This window comes from Triticum aestivum, chromosome 4B (assembly GCF_018294505.1).
Source record: "Triticum aestivum cultivar Chinese Spring chromosome 4B, IWGSC CS RefSeq v2.1, whole genome shotgun sequence".
Taxonomy (NCBI): domain Eukaryota; kingdom Viridiplantae; phylum Streptophyta; class Magnoliopsida; order Poales; family Poaceae; genus Triticum; species Triticum aestivum.
Window position 1 is genome coordinate 518,402,038 of NC_057804.1, and position 12,776 is coordinate 518,414,813.

Sequence of the window (12,776 nt, forward strand, 5' to 3'; positions counted from 1 at the left end):
GACAGAGAATTTAGGTTGATCACAAGGGGGAGGGGAGGTTTTGGAGAGGTTTTATCTCATGGGCAAAAATACAAAGCCAAGGGTGGCTTCAAAGATAAGAAAATCCCAATTTTTCATAGAGCTCACAAAAAAAAGAATTTAGAGGGAACTAACAGAGAAGAAGTTTGCAAAAGATCAACCACCAAAGTTTGAAAGAAATAAAATCCTTGCCAAGGCAAAAGGAGGTTTTTAAGAGGAAGGTTTTTCTGAAAAAGAAAAAAAAATTTAAAAAGGTCTCTCCTCAAAACCACAAAGTTTTTGACAAAAGCCAAATAAAAATTTTGGAGTGTCACAACACCTACCCCCTTAGGAAAAATCTCGTCCCCGAGATTTCAGCTGATCGTTAAATAAGTGTGGATGCTCTGTCCGAAGAAAATCTTCGCTTTCCCAAGTTGCTTCACTGTCGGTGTGGTTGCTCCACTGGACTTTGAAAAACTTGATGGTTTTCTGTCGGGTCCTCCTTTCAGACTCCTCTAATATTCTTATGGGACGTTCTCGATAAGTGAGGTCTGGCTGTACGTCAATGTTCTCATGAGATACTTGTTTCTCTGGGTTGCTTACGCACTTCCTTAATTGAGAGACGTGGAACACGTCGTGAATGTCGGACAAGTCTTCGGGTAAGTCTAGCTGGTAGGCTACAGTGCCTCTTCGTGCCACTATGCAAAATGGTCCAATGAATCTTGGTGCTAATTTTCCTTTAATCTTAAACCGTTGCAATCCTCTCATCGGGGATACTCTCAAGTATACGAATTTACCGGGTTCGAAGCTGACCCTACGATGTTACTGATCATAATAACTTTTCTGTCGACTTTGAGCGGTCTTAAGTCGGTCCCTGATTAGCTTGACTTTTTCCTCGGCTTCTCTGAGCATATCTGGTCCGAAGATGCGGCTGTCTCCGGTCTCTGACCAATTTAACGGGGTACGACATCTCCTTCCGTATAGGGCTTCGAAAGGAGCCATTTGCAGGCTGGCCTGGTAACTGTTGTTGTATGCGAACTCGGCATATGGCAGGCTGTCCTCCCAACTGGTTCCATAGGTAAGGACGCATGCTCTCAGCATGTCTTCTAAAACCTGGTTTACGCGTTCTGTTTGTCCATCAGTCTGTGGATGGTATGCGGTACTGAAGGCTAGTTGGGTTCCCAGAGCCTGTTGTAAGTGCTCCCAAAATCTTGAGACGAACTGAGTGCCTCTGTCGGAAATTATAGTCTTCGGGACACCGTGCAGACAAACTATGCGGGAAAGATAAATCCTGGCAAGCCTCTGAGTGGTGTAGGTTGTCTTCACTGGAATAAAGTGTGCCACTTTGGTCAACCTGTCCGTGATGACCCATATGGCATCATTCCCGTGTCGTGACCGAGGTAATCCGACAATAAAATCCATCCCTATTTCATCCCATTTCCACTTAGGTATTTTGTTAGGCTGCAGTAGTCCGGCTGGTCTCTGATGTTTAGCTTTTATGCGTTGACATGAGTCGCAACATGCAATGAAGGCGGCTATGTCCCTCTTCATACCGTGCCACCAAAATCTTTCCTGAATATCCTTATACATTTTGGTTCCTCCAGGGTGGATCGAATATGGAGTGGTCTGTGCTTCAGTTAAAACTTGCTGTTTAAGGTCTTCTATGTCTGGCACGCATAGCCTTTCTCCGTACCATAATATTCCTTCATTGTCTATGACGAATTCCGAGGCCTTGCCCATACTCAACTTCCTTTTAATTCCTTCAATGCTGGGGTGACCGGACTGAGCCTCCTTAATTTTCTCCACAAGGTGTGGTTGTATTTCCAAGGTTGATATGGTACCTTCTGCTACCATTATCAAGTTGAGCTTGACAAATTCTTGATGGAATTCGGGCCTCAAACTGTGCAGATAGTTCCCGTCGGAGCTGGGGTTCCGACTCAGGGCATCGGCCACTACGTTTGCTTTCCCTGGATGGTAATGGATACCAACATCATAATCCTTTACCAATTCCAACCAGCGGCGTTGCCGTAAATTTAGTTCTGGCTGCGTAAAAATGTATTTGAGGCTTTTGTGATCCGTATATATCTCACATCGATTCCCAAGTAGGAAATGCCTCCATTCCTTGAGTGCATGAATAACTGCTGCCATTTCTAAATCATGAGTGGGATAATTTTCCTCGTGTTTGCGAAGTTGCCTTGAAGCGTAGGCGACAACCTTGCCTTCTTGCATCAACACGCATCCGAGACCCTTTCTGGATGCGTCACAAAATACTTCAAAATTCTTGTGTATATCGGGTACAATTAATACTTGTGCTGTTGTTAATTTCCGCTTTAGCTCTTGGAAACTTTTCTCGCAGGCTTCTGTCCACTCAAACTTTTTATCTTTCTTGAGTAACTGTGTCATAGGCTTGGATATGGTGGAAAATCCTTCGATAAATCTGCGGTAATATCCTGCCATTCCCAAGAAACTTCGTATGTCTGTTACGCTGGCTGGTGACTTCCAGTCAAGTACGGCCTTGACTTTCTCTGGGTCCACTGCTATACCGTCTTGAGTCAGCACGTGGCCTAGGAAACCTACTTGTCTTAGCCAAAATTCGCACTTGCTGAACTTGGCATACAATTGGTGTTTCCTTAGCTCTCCTAGTACAATCCTGAGATGTTCTGCGTGCTCTTCTGGTGTTTTGGAGTATACCAGAATATCGTCGATGAATACTACGACGAATTTGTCCATAAACTTCATAAATACTTTGTTCATGAGGTGAACAAAATATGCCGGGGCGTTAGTTAATCCAAATGGCATCACTGTGAACTCGTACAGTCCATATCTGGAGGTGAAGGCTGTTTTGGGGATATCTTCCGTTCGTACCTTCAATTGATGGTATCCTGACCTTAAGTCAATTTTTGAGAATACCTTGGCCTGAGCAAGTTGATCAAACAAATCGTTTATCCTTGGCATCGGGTATTTGTTTTTGACTGTGACCATGTTAAGCGCTCGATAGTCGATACACAATCTCAGTGTTCCATCCTTCTTCTTGGCAAATAAAATTGGTGATCCCCAAGGTGAGGAGCTGGCCCGAATGTATCCTTTATCCAGTAATTCCTTTATTTGCTTCTTCAATTCGATCAACTCGGATGGTGCCATTCTGTATGGTTTCTTGTATATGGGGGTGGTTCCTGGTGCTAGCTCAATGCGGAATTCTATTTCTCGATCTGGTGGCATGCCTGGCAGCTCTTCAGGGAATACATCTGGAAATTCCCATACTACTGGAACCTTGTTTAGCTCAGAAACGTCCACCTTATTTAATCTCGGTTGCCGGGGTCTTTTTCCTTCCTTGGCTGATACTCTTATTGTCTTCCCTTGGTGGTGTGTGAGAATCACAGTCTTGTTGAAACAGTCGATAAAACCTTTATTGGTGGTTAGCCAATCCATCCCTAGGATGACATCCAGTCCTTTATTTTCCAATACAATAAGATTTGCGTAAAACTCCAATCCTTCAAACTCAATGACCACATTCTGACAGTAATTCTGAGAAACTTGCTGAATCCCGGGGGACTTGATTATTATGGATTTCTCCAAGGGAAGCATCGAAAAATTATTTTGCAAAGCAAAACTTTTCGAGATGAAAGAGTGAGAAGCTCCAGAATCAAACAAAACCATTGCAGGTATTGTGTTGACAGGAAACGTACCGAGTACGATATCCGGAGCATTTTGTGCCTCCTCTTTGGTTACGTGGTTCAGATGACCCTTCCTGTGGTTATTGTTGGGATTGAAATTGTTTCGCTTGGGCGCTGAATTATTGCCGCTGTTGTTCGGCTTTGGGGTTGAGTTCCTTGGCTTGGGGCACTGTTTGGCATAATGCCCTTCTTCTCCACAAGCGTAACAAGTAACGCCGGGGCGATAGGTGAATTCCTTGTCCCTTGCATGAAAATTCTTGATTGGGCGTGAGACATTGGATGAGAATTTGGGTGTCCCACCCTTTTTAAAATCTATCTTGCTTCGGTGATTGCGAGTGTGATTAGTCTGGTCCCTTCTTCGCTTGCGGATATCTTCCAGACTGCGTCTCTCATTTTCCAGAGTAATGGCCTTGTCCACTAGCGTTTTAAAATCAGGAAAAGTGTGCATGACCAGTTGGCATTTAAGCGCGGGCGCCAGACTGTCAAGGAATTTCTCCATCTTCTTGATTTCAGTCATACGCTCCTCATTGGCGTAGCGGGATAATAGGGTAAATTGACTGTTGTAATCTGACACTGTCATGTTCCTTTGTTTGAGGTCATCGAATTCTCTCTTCTTGATTTTCATAATACTCTTAGGAATATGTGCACCACGGAAATCTTCCTTGAAATCATCCCAGGTTATGTCATTTTCGTTGGGATGCATGTGCAGAAAATTCTCTCACCACGATGCGGCGGCTCCTGTGAGATAGTGTGGAGCATATAGTACTTTCTCGAGATCTGAACATTTTGCAATAATTAATTTCCTCTCCATATCTCGAAGCCAGTCCTCGGCTTCAAGAGGCTTGTCAGTGTGAGAAAATGTTTGAGGACGTGTCTTCTGTAGCTCAGATAACTTGGAATGTTGCTGATACTGTCCATGATGATTCCCCATGTTGATGACTTGGTTCATCATCTCGCGATGTTGTTGCTGACTCTGTTCATAAAGGCGGCACATTTGTGAAAGTGCCGATTCACTGCCTTGTTGGCTTGACTGTCCCTGAGTGAACTCATTGTTGGGTTGAGTATCATGAATTTCCTCTGGTGGAGTTGGCATGGAACGTGTCCAAGGACGAGACATTTTTCACTCTGGGAAAATTATTTTTGTAAAACTCTTAAGAAAAGCGGAAAGAGTCGCAAAAATCTCTACTCCTAATGGAGCAGTTGGTAGTCTCGCTTCCAGGTTTTTTTTCGTCCCACCACTTTCGTCCGGTTTTTTTTCGTCCTGAAAAACCTACGGAAAAAACCAGGACTCGCACGCACGAGCGAGACTGCCCTCGAGCGAAATCAAATGAACGAGGCCCCCTCGACTCCTTTCTCGATCTGTTTCCTAGGGTGTGAACGCCGCCGCCGCTGATCCCATCTTCCCCAGCGCCTAGATCCGCAGCCGCCGGCCATCGAGGTCGTCCATGGAGGTCCGACCCTCCCTTTAGCCATGGACTGAGACGCCCGAAACCCTAGCTACCCGTGGAGGTCCAACGCCTCAACCTCCAAGGAAAGGACGCGCGCCGGCTGCAGGCCATCTCCGGCGACCTCCGACCATGGTGCGCACGCCTCCTTCCCTTGTCTTGTCGGTTTCTTCATGCCCCTCCTTGTGATTCCTTTCCTTTCCTTTCCTTTGTTTTCTGTGCAGATTGCTCGGATCTGGACCAGCTGCTGCTCCTACTGCTTCAGGTGGACGAGGACGAGCCCTCCCTCATGGCTGCTGCGGCTGCCTACTCCCTTGGTCACCACGCCCCTCCCGTGCCTGGGGTCTCCTTTCTCTCCCGCAGCGGCCGCAGTAGGCGCGTGTGGCTAGAAGGGTTGAGGGAGCGAGGTCAGTGCCCTCAGGGCGGACGCGGCTGGAGGTCAACGACGAGCAAGGGTAAGCGTTAGTGGCGGCCTGAGTCTACCCCGCATCTTTATCGCCGAACTCATCTTAGGTCTGTTGCTGGAGCTAAAGGGCACGGCGGCGGCAGGTGGCTGCTGTAGCAGAACCAGCCATCTTCCTGATCCAGGCTGCCCAGGCAGGTTCCAGCCGGGCATCCGCTGGCCACGCGCATAAATGTATCAGGAATGAGCCGGCCGTTCTACAGTCGTAAGTTTGTTTCTGCTCCCTCATACTGTCGCTTAAGTTATGCAGTTTTCAGAATTAGTTGAATAGCTCATGTAATTGATGGGTGCATGTGTGGTCTCCATTGATGCATGCGTGGTGTTTGATAATCTGGTATGAGTACATCTTTCTGAATTTAGAGTGAAGTATACATTCGAGTTCTGATGAGAAAGTGTAGTTTGTTCAGAGCTACCAGACACCAGTGAGAAGTATGCATTCAGGTTCCGGTGGAGAAGATCACATGGCAAACTGATATGTGTGCACATTGGTTCTACAACTGATATATGTGCTCGTATGATTAAGATAAATGCCATGTGTTGTGGCAATGAAGAAAAGAAAAAGAGAGTTGCCAGAACTAGGACATGACACAATTGGAATCTGTCAGTTCTGAACTGAATATTTTGTGCACATTGCAGCAGAGAAATTGGGGTAGTTTACAGTTTTATGATCTGTATAGTGAGCTCTAAGGGTAACAAGACCTTATTTTCTTTATGGAATTTGGTGTCTCATCTCAAATATGTGTGCCTCTACGATGTAAATATCTGGAGATGTGTACTTCTGGAATATTATAACTCGAAGTGAATTCTCATTTCACTTCTTGCTTATTTAGTGGAATATAATCGGACGAAGAGCGGAGGAAAGTGGACCATGAACAATGGCGTGGCTCCGTAATGTGGGACACCTCGCCATTGAGGCGAGCGGCGGCTGCATATCCCACACCACACTTACCATCTGCACGGGGGGCCATGGCCAAGCGATGAATTTTGCTCTGCACCTAGCTGGGAGTTTCTGCCTTGGCCTGCTCTTGACCAGCGGGTATGTCACTTGTACTGCTTGTACTCCACTTCACAGTATAGGAATCCGATATATATATATATATATATATATATATATATATATATATATATATATATATATATATATATATATATATATATATATATATACTCTAGCATATTTAACCATGGAATACAGGAATATGTACTAATTGATTGGGACTTTCCTCTACTTCACAGGATGTGAACATTGTCCGAGGTTGCCAAACCAGATGAAAGAACAGGGAAAGACATTGAGCTCACTGCCAAAGATTGTTATTCTGCGAAGATATATCTCATCTCTAATTATAGTATTTCGTAGTGTCATGCTGATTATATAGTTCATCTTTGGCCTTGCACCGTGGTTGTGGTAATATTTGTTGTTTTTTCCTACCTGTACAGTTTAGGTCGGGTTTGATCATCTCCCCAGTACCCCATGCCTGGCTCCCTTAATGTTCATATTCCACATTTCCTTTTTCACTAACTAGTCTCTCCAGTCTGACCTATGCGTTTGTGTTAATGTGTCAACAAACTTAATTTATTTGAAAACTAGACATTGCATTTCAAAATTCGTTACAGTATAAAGAACAAGAAATCCATCATTGCAAAGATGACAAATATATAACAAAAGCATGCACTGAACTATTCCGATTGTTTTTTTTAGAATAACAAACTCATGAGTTGGTTCAGGTAGATATGCGACTATGTCATCGACATCGATATAACAATATATATTCATTGGTCCATTTCAAACAATCAGAATATATACTTATGTGAAGCAGAGAGGGCACCATGGAGAAGGTGAGGTGGGCATCATCCAGTTTTAAAGGGGAGGGCTCCAGCAAGAAATGTACCGCTACGGCGAGAAACCGAGCTGGAAAGGGAGCGTCCAGCAGAAAAATGGCAGGGTGCGTCAGGGGGTGGCATTTTGCAGAATGGTCTGGGGAGGTTCGCAACATTGTCTACTCATCTGATGGGAAAATCTCTATCTGTTGCGTATCGTGTGACTATGGAACTGATGCAGAGGTGCCCTTCTTTGCTTGGGAGTTTGAATCCGGTTTGGCTCTCACCGATCTTGCCTGCTCAGTTTTTGAGTGTATAACCAGTTTGTAGGTCCTACTATTTGATTAGTGGATGCGACTGATGGGGGCATGGAGATGATGGCGAGGCATCGTGTTGTGGTGGCGGTGATGAAGGTAACCTCGTCGATGGCGGCGGCGACGGGTGGCTGTTGACGAAAGCGATTCGGGGATGGGGGATGTGGAGTGGCAAGGGATGGAGGCGTAGAACTGCAGCCGGGGAGACGGAGTGGCGGCAAGATTGGACGAGCTCGCCTGCGGAGTGCGTGGGCAAGATTTCCCTTTCCGGGTCAAACGAGGGCTTCCTTCTATGTGTATGTGTTTGTGTGTGTGCGCGCACACACATGCGTGAGTTCACACTGATATTCCACTAAGTACAGCGCATGCTTAACTGAAATTCTAGACAAAAGTTCACATCCGGTTGGTACATGTAAGAAGCTCATTTCTAATTTATCAGGTGGCATAAATAGACCATAAAATTATCTTCATTTATAGTGCTAAAGATATGCCAATACATTTTCTTACGTTTAGGGTCCTAAACCTGTTGAATGAATTCTATATACAAGACTTACAGTTGTCCTTCTATAAATTAAGACTGAATTTGCTAATCTTTGTTGTATTGCTATTGATGAGTCTATAATTGTCAACCTTGACAGTAACAAAACTCAAGATAGTTTTATCTCTTAGTGTGAGCAAATAAGATTTTTTAAGAGCTTTCCTTTGGAATATTTTTCTATTACAGAAGTTGATGCTCGATATTTTTATCCATTCCTGATATCATTTCTTGATCTACTACATCATTAACAAGAGCTTGCGATTGCTTCAGGGATTCTACGGATGTTCTCCCATAACCTCTTGAAGTGATGCAATGCGACGATCTTCAACCATGAAAATGAAACTGCCAGCGTGGACGGAAACTGCCAGCATGGACGGCCTACTCCTATGATCTCACAGGTACCAAAATGCAGCTCGTAAATCTCTTTTTAAGAATTGGGTCTTGATGTCCTTACATTTAGCTACTCCTGTATAGCTTTTAGGTTTAAGATTTTTTTTCTCTTTGTAGATTTTGTTTTTTGTTTTGCTCACCTTGTAATCAACTCTATATTTGATGGTTTAGAAATCAGTTTAGGTGCCTTGAAATGAATTCGGTTTAACTCTGCAATTAACCGTCAATAATATACTGTTCTGATTGTGCTTAATAATATAGCTTGTTGTGTCAAGGAGCATGTGGTGAGGGAGAGAGAGAAAGGGAGAATGGAAGCCAAGTGATAGACAAAGAAAATGGAGGATAGGAGACCGACAATAACTTGTGTTCTCTTACTAACGCTTTATTTATTGAAGACACGTACCAATGCACGGGTATTTGTCGATGTATGACAAAAACCAGATGCCATCATGCTTAACACATATTACTGAATTAAAAGAATAATTTGATCATTGTGTCTATATTTTATTATTCTGTTTCAACTGGCGTTTGGCTTCAACCCGTAGCAGTGCACGAGCATCCTCCATCCAGGCGGCACTCCCTCTAGCGTTGCCCACCTAGGCGGCGCTCGATGGCTGGATTGCACGCAACGGTGCTTGCAGGTTCCCCGATGCAGTGTGCAATGGCGGGCGCCTGTAGGTTCCCCGATGCAATGCTTGCTCGTGCCGCCCCTCTGACGCTAGGCACGGCGGCGCTCCACCCATGTGTTATGGCGCCATGCAGAGGACGTGGCGGGGGTGGATGCCCTGGCCGGCCTCGGTGGCTATACCAACACCTCTTTGTTTGAAATGGAGTAGCAGCCACAAATTTTGTGTCCGTTTGGGTCAATGCATTAGAGTTGGCCTAAAATAGTGCATGTGACCAAGGAGGAATTTAGGGTGACATGGGTGAGATGCTTGGCTAATGGAGCTGCTCATCTGCTAGCGAACCATGGTTGTGCAAATAAGTTATGTAAAACTTGGGTTAGGTACCTGCCGGATTGTATGCGTCATTTTTTGGACTCCGGTTGTGCTGAGATGAATGAATAAAACATGAACTCATTCCGACTAAAAAAATCAATTTTTTTAGTTGTCAATAACATTGTTATGTTTGATACTAAGATGTTAGTTAGCTGATTGTCCAAAAAGAAGATGTGTTAGCTGAGATGGCATTGTCTGCGAGTAGCATCTTAATTTTAGTTGTTTATCAAAAGCTCATGGCAACGCACGGGCGTTCTACTAGGATTAAAATTTCATAACTTACCACCATTTCCTAAAAGTAGAACTGGGCAGCATTAGCCAACCACATGGGAGAATGTTTCAAACAAATAATTAAACTGACAGTAGCTACCGAATTGGGATTACTAGCACGCTGAGGATAAACACTTTACATGTTGCGACCCCTACTTTTATTTAGTTCTTCCACGCTTTAGTTCTTGCAATGAGGGATCCATGTTCTGTTTTAGAAAGAATGCAAAAATCTGGGCCACTGTGATACTTCATCATTTTGTCATGTTGTTTTGCTGCAAGGAAATATATACATCAATTTGGCTTGCATTTTAACGTGCTTGCTCCTGTTTTTGATGCATTTTTATTCTGTTAATTTATAGGTTCTTGCTTACACTGGGAATGATGAGGCTAACAAGTTTTTCCTTGGAGGTGAGATGTCACTTGACAACACGAAGGTAACTGTCTGGAAATTCGGGACCAGTTAGAACTAAAATCATATGAGTTTATCAGTCTAGCTAATAGTTCATTTTATGCTAATGGTTTAGCATGGCTGAGTCATATGTGTTTACTTCACTTATTAATAAGAATTATTTTCTCTTGCCAGCTTCAGCTGCAGCAGCGTCTTGCCTGCGTCATATATTTTGTATTATGTTTTTGTGGGCATGGTTCTGAACTTTGGCATCGATGGATAGAATTTCGTCCAAACTATAATGTTGTTGTTCAAGTGTAGGATAATTCGTTTTGATGTCTCTGTTGTGTGTGCGCGGGCATGTGCCAAAGGCGTCTAATAGAACCCAGGTGAAGGCGAAGGAGGTTTGGCTCTCAGACATGTGTAACACTCGATGATAACAACGTGCAGACTGTAAGTTATGTTTCTCCCTATTTGATTCAAGCTTGAAATATTCATAGATGCTACACTTTATTCAGTAGATGAACAAAAAAGGTGGCACTGATCTTTTAGTCAGTTTTATGTCAATGACCATAACTTCTGGGGTAGCAAGAGTAGCACATTTTGCCAACATTTTCAAGTTTGTATGAATAAGGATGAAGTAGTATTTCATGGGTTATCCCTGATTTCCCCTCTTAGGTGAATATCTAAGCTAAATATAGTTGGTTGTGTAATTTAGATATCACCTTAGCAACCGCCAACGTACATCTGCTGTTGTTGTTGATTTATTATTATTACTGGTTTCTCATACATAGACAACAATAATTCTAGAATATCATCATCCAATTCTGAGCAAATAGGTTTTAGTACTGTCTCTACTTGTGTGTTGGTTGCCTAATACCATCTACCAAAATGTAGTTAGTAGTTACCTGTGTGACATAATTGCCTTGTTGATGCCGACTGATATGTGATAATTTGTAGTAGAATGTCCAGTAAACACATAGACATGTATAAGGTGGCATATGTATTTCTTACCTATTTTCTTTATTTTATCATTATAAGGAAAATATGGATCCCAATTTCAAAGCCATATCCAATTAGTTTGTCTCTCAAAAAAATACAACAAATGCTAAAGGATGATTTACCCATGGAGGCATGGACCGAGATTGCTTTAATTTGGTCGTACGGAAGATTATGTTTGATGACATCCAAATGGCACAAAAAACAAAACAATTAATAGACAAACATTATCTCGACATGAAATTTTGGGTATGTTTTTAATTCATTATATATTTTTTCTATATTCTAATTTTTTAATCACCTTTCCAACCAATTATTTCATATACTGATTTTTAATTGTTTTGGCTGGAGACTTGCTTGCTGGTGGCTGGTGCCCTGCAGGGACCAGGTGGTGCCGTCGGCCGCGGCGCCGCCGCCACCGTCGTTGCAGCAGCTAGGCCGGGAGTAGCCGAGCAGGGAAGAAGCATAATTGTTTTCTATATTCTGCTCCTCCCACCGACCAGTTGAGGGTTGGAGTCATCGGACAGCGCCGTCAGGCGTCAGCTAAGTTAAAGAATTGAGAATTGGACGACTGGCCGGTTCGTACGGCTGCTCTTAGTGCTCTGCCGATTTGGCCTTCGGATTGTTGCCTGCTTAACTGCTTGTGGGATGTATAAGCACAAAAAACAGTTCAAAAAATTACAAATGAAATATAATATTTCAAAAAAATGTTCATCACCATAAAAATGATAATTTTTTAAAAATGTTCTCGAATTTTTTATTTAAAATACACCTCATAATAAAAATATTTGTGCTTTCTGAACAACCAAAAAAAATACTTTCATCTGATGAAATGAAAGTGCATAGCTGAAATAGGTATGACGAACATTGTTAGGGTACGACCAAATTTCATGGTCCAAAAAAATCATAGTTAAAAAAGGCGCGCCTAGATTCTAGGCGTTGGCAAATACTCAGTGTAATCTTATTTTTGACGTTTGCAAAAGTAGGACTAAAAAGTGTTGAATAATGGCACATGGAGCAGGTTTTAATTTTTTGCCCCGAGATCTCCACTCGTCTCCTTTCATTCATTTTTTCTTTCCTTTTCCTGGTCGCTGGGGGTCAAAGGGTATGCAAAACTTAATTAGGCACTGTAGAGTTGGCTGTGCGATAGATGCAAAACTTAATTAGGCACTGTAAAGTTGGCTGTGCGATAGGGGAAATGACTTTGATGCTTAGCTCGGACGTTTGCTTAGTATGCTTAGAGTTGGCTGTTTGCTTAGTATGCTTAGGGATTGATGTGGTTCATGTCTTGTCTGTACCGCCCTGTTTTGGTGTTAGGTTGATTTTCCATCAGACATGTCGAGCTGTTGTCGCTGGTTTATGATGCATTGGCTTGCTGTAGGCTGGGTGCACAAGATTTTGTAGACCAAAACATGTCAAAATTTAATTCGGACGGGTCTTCTGCAAATAATTTTCATCTTCAAACATGCCTTGAGTAGATTA

General features: G+C 43.1%; 1 long non-coding RNA gene across 10 annotated transcripts; it reads left to right on the forward strand.

Moving 5' to 3' along the window:
* The first annotated feature begins 4,963 nt into the window (after positions 1-4,963).
* LOC123093035 (uncharacterized) lies at positions 4,964-12,012 on the forward strand. 10 transcript variants are annotated; one of them, XR_006445001.1, is made up of 11 exons: positions 4,964-5,251; positions 5,341-5,571; positions 5,650-5,784; positions 6,410-6,615; positions 6,816-7,640; positions 7,721-8,123; positions 8,520-8,647; positions 10,267-10,341; positions 10,617-10,748; positions 11,337-11,543; positions 11,646-12,012. It is a non-coding gene; the product is annotated as an uncharacterized lncRNA (long non-coding RNA). The 10 variants fall into 10 exon arrangements; XR_006445002.1 differs by having other exon boundaries at positions 4,965-5,251; positions 7,721-8,007; XR_006445003.1 differs by having other exon boundaries at positions 4,965-5,251; positions 7,721-7,955.
* Positions 12,013-12,776: the final 764 nt, after the last annotated feature.